Source organism: Cynoglossus semilaevis, chromosome 3, assembly GCF_000523025.1.
Source record: "Cynoglossus semilaevis isolate Cse_v1.0 chromosome 3, Cse_v1.0, whole genome shotgun sequence".
Lineage (NCBI taxonomy): Eukaryota > Metazoa > Chordata > Actinopteri > Pleuronectiformes > Cynoglossidae > Cynoglossus > Cynoglossus semilaevis.
This window is the reverse complement of record NC_024309.1, coordinates 8,004,251-8,011,456: the sequence shown is the minus strand read 5'-3', so window position 1 is coordinate 8,011,456 and position 7,206 is coordinate 8,004,251. Positions and strand designations below refer to the sequence as shown.

Below are 7,206 nucleotides of genomic sequence, written 5' to 3'. Positions count from 1 at the left end.
ATACCAGCCCGTGCGAGATGAAATCTTTCTTTGATTTGGTTCAGGCGGCTGTTTTCTCTTTCTCTTTCTGCCTGTTTTCACGCTGCTTTAAATAAAGCAACGCTATTTTAAAGACGGGGGAAAAGATTAAAAACCGGTCCTAAATTAATGGTGCTACACATGTGCGGCTTTATTTAGAGAGTCTTTGCTGAGAAACAATGTGTTCCTGGTATTATTTTAAACCGTCATGGTGCAAAAGGAAATAAATCTGGGATAAATATAGAGAAAATGTATTAAGTATTAGTAGTATTTTTAATTTAATTCGCAATGACCCTTTAATTTTTTTCCTTATTTCAGTCGTGACTATAAATTATGAGCCACTGAAAGTGAACTACTCCACACATAAAAACCCAATCCTCAGCCAGCGGCGTGCATTTATCCGAGCACTTCAACACCTTTTTTTTTCCCCCCACATGCATGACAGAAAGTCGCTGTTATCGTGAACAATGTTATTTCACAGTGAGCTGATTTTTTTTGGCAGACACCACACCGGTGTTGCGTTAAGCCGTACATTGGAAACAGCAGGGAAAGTCGTTGTGGAAGCGGCCGAGGTGACGTTCTCCGGTGAATCAAACAGCTCTGCTTTAACGCAGTGACCTGTTTGCAACTTGTCAGAGCTGTGAACGATCAGGGCCGGGGTCTGTCTTCCTCGTTTGAAAACACTGGCCTTTTTGTTCGGATCAGCTCCGTATCTGATAGCGGTCTTTTCCATGCAGACGGTGCCCAGAGGGGATGGATGTGAATGTGGAGGTGATGGAGTGACGGAGGGTGTGGGGTCGGAGCTGAGAGGAGCTTGTTTTAGTTCCTTTTGTGGTCAAATCTGTTTCACATTATCTCAGAATGAAAGAGGGTGGAGTGTGTGTCAGTCAGTCAGTCAGTGTGTGCAGACCAGAGTATTAAATGCATCGGCGAGTGCAACGCTCACAGATCAAAAAGCAAGACTCTGTGACCTGAATGAAGTGAAGCACCTGGGAGCTGCAGATGGAGCCGGAGAGAAAGACGTAGACAGACCCGCAGAGAGCCGTAGCACTTCTGTCTACTAAATTATAATGAGAGAAATAATAGAAAAAGATTATTTCACCTGGCCTTTCTGCTGTTTTCAATAGAGAAAAACAATTTATCTCTATGGTTAATATCACTTCTTGGCTCTGACACCTCCCTCGTGACATTCTCTGGCTCTGGTGGTAACGAGTGTTACTCTGTTACATGCAAGAGAAGCCTTTGAGTCCACACATGGAAACTTGTCTGATGCAGTGTTGACTCATGGGACGGAACACCTGCTGCTGCCATCACCCAGCTGAAGGGGTGAAACAAAGAAAAGACAGAGAAAATGAAACTAAGTTTCACACCTGATCTTTTTGTCGCAGCAGCGAACGAAAGAGGGAGAAATGACTTGAAGCTTCGGGTTTGCATCATTTCCTCTGGTAATTTTTTTTTCTTCTCACCGGTTGGCTGCACATTCCAGATAGTTTCGAAGTGAACACATTTCTCTTTTTCAAATAGTTTCATTGTGTTGTTTTAAGGCGAGAAAAATCTTTTCTTGGGCCGCGGACTTCACATAAATCTGTACTAACATCAGGTACGCCGAGGAAAAACGGGACAAAGTAAATAGGACTTTAAGCTCTTTAAATGCTCCCTGTAGTTTCCTTTTCGACAGTGACAAAATGCCTTACGTTCAGGCAGCGAGTAGGAAAATGAATTTGTTTCTTTGAGAGATTGCGCTTGAATGTTGTCTCCTGGCACGTTCGTTTGCGGACTTTGTGCGTGTTAAACGATCCGGATTGGTCAGAGACTAAGTAGCGTGTCTGGCAGCTATCACACCGCTGGCCAAAGGGCCATTAGCGACAGGCAGTCGGCAGTTGTAGCCGCCGGTTGAGCTCACAGTGTTATCTGTGACTACAGAGGGCAGTCAGACGTGGCAGCAGATGGGGAGTGTAGATTTACCCCAAACCTCTACTGCCTTCAAAGGACACTCACATGGACAGACGGGTGCACACACTCTCACAGGAGCACAGGCAACCACATCCAGTACAAACACCCACGTGCACATACACCTACAGACAAAGCCCTGTGGGGAATTTCACTGAACACAGGGAGCTGTAGAATTCCATCACACATGCCAGGGGTTTTATGCCAAATTACCCTTTAATGGGATATTAAATGGCAGGAATCTGGTTTAATGTTTTTCTTCTTGCTCAGTACCAGATTTCACCTCGTCCGTTATCTTATATACGGTAAAGGGGAAAAAAAGTAATATTCTGGCAGGTAGGATGCCAAAAATTATTCTAAAAAAATTTGGAAAAATCACCATCTTATTACTATTACTTTTTATCTGTTTTAATAAAATTTTATTAACTATTAATATGTTGAAAACTATATTACAAGTAATGAAAAATTGTGAAAAAAGTGCTTAGATTGTTATTTATGTTAATGTTCAATTTTACTGAAATTTATTGTGCAATTTGTGTCATTTTCATGGCAAATGTATTACATTATTACGAGGCTGTAAGAAAAAAAAGAAGTAGAATAATGTAGAATTACCAGCATATATGGTTAAAATTGAAATTGTTTATTATAATTATGATTTTTTTACATTTTTAAAGGTTATATTGATACAGCATACTATTGATTTAAACTACAGCAAATGTCCACAAGAGGGTATAGGCAGGGGAGGGGCTAAGAAATACTGTAACATTAGGTTACATTGTTACATTTTTCATTTAAAATTCAAAGCTAAGTCAACTTCAGCCAATCATAACAGCCCATGAGATTAATCCCTCGGACAAAGGCCTGGGTTCCAATCCCAGCCTCGGACAACGTTGAAATGTCATCGTTAGACTTTGGAACGTCGACCTTTGACATCAGTTCCGTGAAATCTCAACAACATGGCCTGTTGTCTAGTGACACAGAATGTGAAACTGTGGTCATGGGTTCAGTTCAGCAGCGATGCAGCAGGGGTCAGGCTCTCACCCACTGTGATGTTTTTATCTTGCAATCAATGCTAGGTTTGCCATTTATGAGCTGTGGTTACTGTGCTCACAGTTTACTGCCGTTACAGCCTGATGGGGATAACATTACATTTTCAGATATTTGTTTGCGTGAAGTGAAAGGATTTACCACATTGAAGGACCACCAATTTTACAGCTCCTTAGAGGAGCATCAATGTCTGGCATGTCTAAATTTAGAATTTATACGTTCGACTTTGCCAAAATTGTCTATTTTCCCCCCGTTGCCTTTCTTAACCTCACATATTTGGAGATTATTTGGTCATTTTAAAAAACGTTAAACCTTTCTTGTTCGCTGGTAAAGCAGCGTAACTCTGAGGCCCACGTCATTCGCCACCTACAGTAGAAATGTGAAAACAGCGTCAGTCGACAGGAGAGGCAGCAACGAGACCTTAAAGAGCTTTAGAGTGAGGACACGACGAGTGCCAGACAGTTATTGATTCCTGGAGAGTTCGGTGGCACTGAAGACGTCCAGGTTAATGGAAGAAAAGTCGTCTTAATGTGGAAAAGTAAAAGAATGTTTGGAGGTTTTTTTTTTCCCCGAAGTATGAAGCTGGAACGATGTTGGTCGTTGCAAAAATAGACCGTGGTATTGCTTGTTTTTTAATATGTTTGCCGAGAAGAATATAACTTACCCAATTTCCTGCGCCATGATTGTCTTTCTTGTTTCCTCTCCAAAGAGAAACCCAACTGTGATGATTTATACAGCAGTGTTGTTGCAAAACAGTGGCCGCCGTGGGTGATTTAAGTCTCTGACGTTGGGCTCGATGAGCAGTGTGGGCCGCGGAGAAACATGATGGACAATGCACAACACGCCGCTGCTCAGAAACAATGAGTCGCACCCTGCCGGTGTTGGATGAACACTGGAATTAAAGATGTGGACGATCTGGCAACACGTTTATCTTTCCACAGTTTTGTAGGAAAAGGAGAAATGAGAAAGGGAAAGACAGAGAGGGGAGGAAGTTAGGAATGTGGTTCCAAGCAGGCAGGTCCTGCCAAAACTCACTGGACTCAGGTTGAGCTTTGTGAATCAGCGTGAAGGTAAAAGGGAGAGGGAGGCACTTGTTCCATCAAGATCAAGAGTTTTTTTTTTCTTTTTCAGCTGTGGGTTTGTGGGAATGAAAGAAAACCCAGTGGCAGTAACCAAAGGAGACAGGCTGGTTGATAGAAGGGATTGTGAACATATAAGTGTGTGGACGTTTCTCTGCAAGAGTGAGAGCGAGTGATTGACCATCTCTTTGTACAGAAAACTATATATTTCAAGTACTCCGATATATTTGGTGGTACGAAGAATAAAGCAAATAAAACTGCCATAAAATAAAACCTCAAATCTGAGCTATTTTCATCTACTGTCGTCTGGCCCCAGATTCCCCCTTCAGTATTTCTTGGTGTGCACTCTGCCAGTACTGTGACGGTGATGAGACTGTTATTTGTGCTCCTCCGAGCATTGAAACATTTCCTTCAAAATTTCAACATCATTGTCTCTGTCATTTTAGATAATCCCGAGGTCTTCACTGCTCACTGTAGATTCTCCAACACATTTAATAGGCCTTTTTTAAGGAACAGCTGAAAGTTCACTCCCAGTTGATATTCCTCTTGATGCGAAGACAATGTGCAGGCAGCAGAACAACCTGTTATCACTTTGATAAAGAATTCAATCACTGGCATCTATCCACCGTCATTTCCAGACCGGTGAAGTGATTTATTAAATCTGTAAACCGCATTAGCCAGCTGACTGTCACTGCTTCTCATTCTTCCATTTCCTTCAAGGGCAGTATTTTTAACTCATCCACTGACATTAACAATCCCAAATTATTTTCATCTTCTTTTGTTGAAGTGTAAATATAGTTGGACTCACACGCTGTCCCTTTCGGCACCAGCATTCTTCATTTGTCACGTTCATTCTTAGACTCGACGCACGGCCAACGAAATGATCCACACTACTTGTCGATTTAGTTTGAAAAGCTAGGATCCAGCCATGACCCAAATCAGAGACCTTTCTGCTGTAAAAGGTGAAAGGTCATCACGTAACCACCACGCCACCATGAGACAACAGTAGTTTTTTTACAACAGCTCTACTACAAAACAGCAATCCTGAAATTTCCAGTGTCATTTTAAAGCAGTGTTTACCAACATAGGGGGCTGGTCCCCCTTTGGTGGCATGGAGTTATCGCTGTTCAGAAGGTCAAATTAATTCTATTTGTTGTTTGTGCCACAGGCGGGGGGAAAAACAATGATTAGTAAATGTATTTCCTTTTTTAGTGAGAATTACAATTTTTAGGATTTAGATTGTTTTAAATAATGTTCATTGGAGTATGATAGTGTTGATGTAGCGGGCAGGGGTTCTGGACAATAGCAGAGCAAATGTTTGGGAATCACTGTTGTACAGCATGCAGTGCACATTGAACTAAATGACTGGATCGTATGAGGAAACGTGTCACTGCTCACTGCCTTTGTTAACGTAAACTCTTAGCATCATTCTGAATAAGATCCTGGATTTTTTTTTCCGTCTTACAAAAGGCCTGTTGTGTTGGTACAAACATAATTATTTGCTAATTGTCTCTTGACTAAACACAATGCTTCTAATGCTTATTACAATAAATTATAGACACCGATTAGGTTAATGATTCCTCTCCCTTAAGGCATGGATTATGACAAAGATTGTGTCATTAAAGGGAACTTGTTTTGAGTCATATCCACTCAGCTGGGAGAAAGGAGAAATATTTATTTTTCTTTAACCACTGCACTAATAATTTGGCAAGTTGAATTCCCTGTAGGCCGGACTTTTGTTTATGTACCTCGGCATTATGGACAATTTGACTAACGAGCCAACTATATCATATAAACAGAGTTAAAAATCATTCCTTGCACTGCCTGTCCAAAATGAAAATTATTTGGATGCCGCGAAGTGTCCTTCAGGGTGTGTCTGGTCCAACGGTGGGAATGAGCCGTAGTTGGCAAAGGTGTGGTGTAGTCCTGGCATTAAGCTGCTTCATGTGAATGGAAAGTTGAATCTCCTTCTGGTTCTCGAAAGAGAGCTCAGAGGAATTGGGAAAAAAAAGTGATCTATGTCGCTGGAAAACTGTTTTAACGGCACAGGACCACTGTACAGAGACTGGCTGTGAGGTAAACAGAGTAGACACCGGCAGACTGAGACAGTTCTCGTTCTGGGTGTCATGCTGCAGAGACGTGTTAAAACACACCGCACGACCATGTAGACTCTGTTTATGTGCAGCTCCCATAGATAGAAGTGGAAAAGCGCGGAATAATGAGCGCTCTTGATCTGATCTCATTAAAATCAGAAGCACGCCAGGGCTTTTAGTGCTGCACGAGCACACGCGCACACACACACACACACACATGCAATCATGCCATCAGATACAGAGAGCACAGCTGCCTGCCTAGTCGGGGGAAACCGAGCTGTGCTGCCCAGCTCGACATAAAACACAAATTGTTTCCATTTTAAAAAAAGGAGTCGTGTCTAGAACAATAGTCTTCCATTGTGTTCCCACGGGAGAGATGAGAGTGGAGGGAGAGGGTGAGGTTTAAATGTGAGGGAAGAGGTGTGACCTACTGGCCACTCAGAACTCACACCCACACATATATATATATATGCACAGACGCACGCATGTATGCACACATGTTCGCACGTACGCAGAAATTCCCAACCAGCGTTGGAGAGCAATTGAACCTACCACTGAGAAGAATTGCAACATAATGATGCAGTGACTGCGGCTTAAACGTATCATTTCGTCTCCTGCTCCCAAAAAAAAGGTTTATTTTTGGGAGCAGGAAAACACGTAAAGTCCAAATAATTTACTAGTAGTTTACTCGTGGTTTTTGCATCTTTTTTTTTCCCTCCCTCACGTGTTTGTATGTGATTTGCGCATAACAGAGAACAGACTTCAGTCCCCGAAGGAGACGAGCATCTCCGTCTGAAGCATCGGTCACAACAGTGTGGCTCATCAGGAGGACTTGACCTCTCTGATTCGCAGACACTATCAGTGTTTTCTTTTGCCGTCTTGTTCATTTTCGCGTGCGCGTGATCATCTGCCGCCCTTGCCAAATCAGTAACTCCAAACTCCACTGATGAGCTTGTTGATTTATCCTCCTTTGTTTGTTTGTTTGTTCATGACACCGCAGCGGTCCACGCACACTTGCC

The 7,206-nt window shown here is 42.4% G+C and overlaps 1 protein-coding gene across 5 annotated transcripts in view; it reads left to right on the top strand.

The window, feature by feature from the left end:
- mkxa (mohawk homeobox a) overlaps positions 1 to 7,206 on the top strand; it is a 1,121,182-nt gene that overhangs the window by 13,596 nt on the left and 1,100,380 nt on the right. The gene's annotated exons all lie outside the window — the stretch shown is intronic.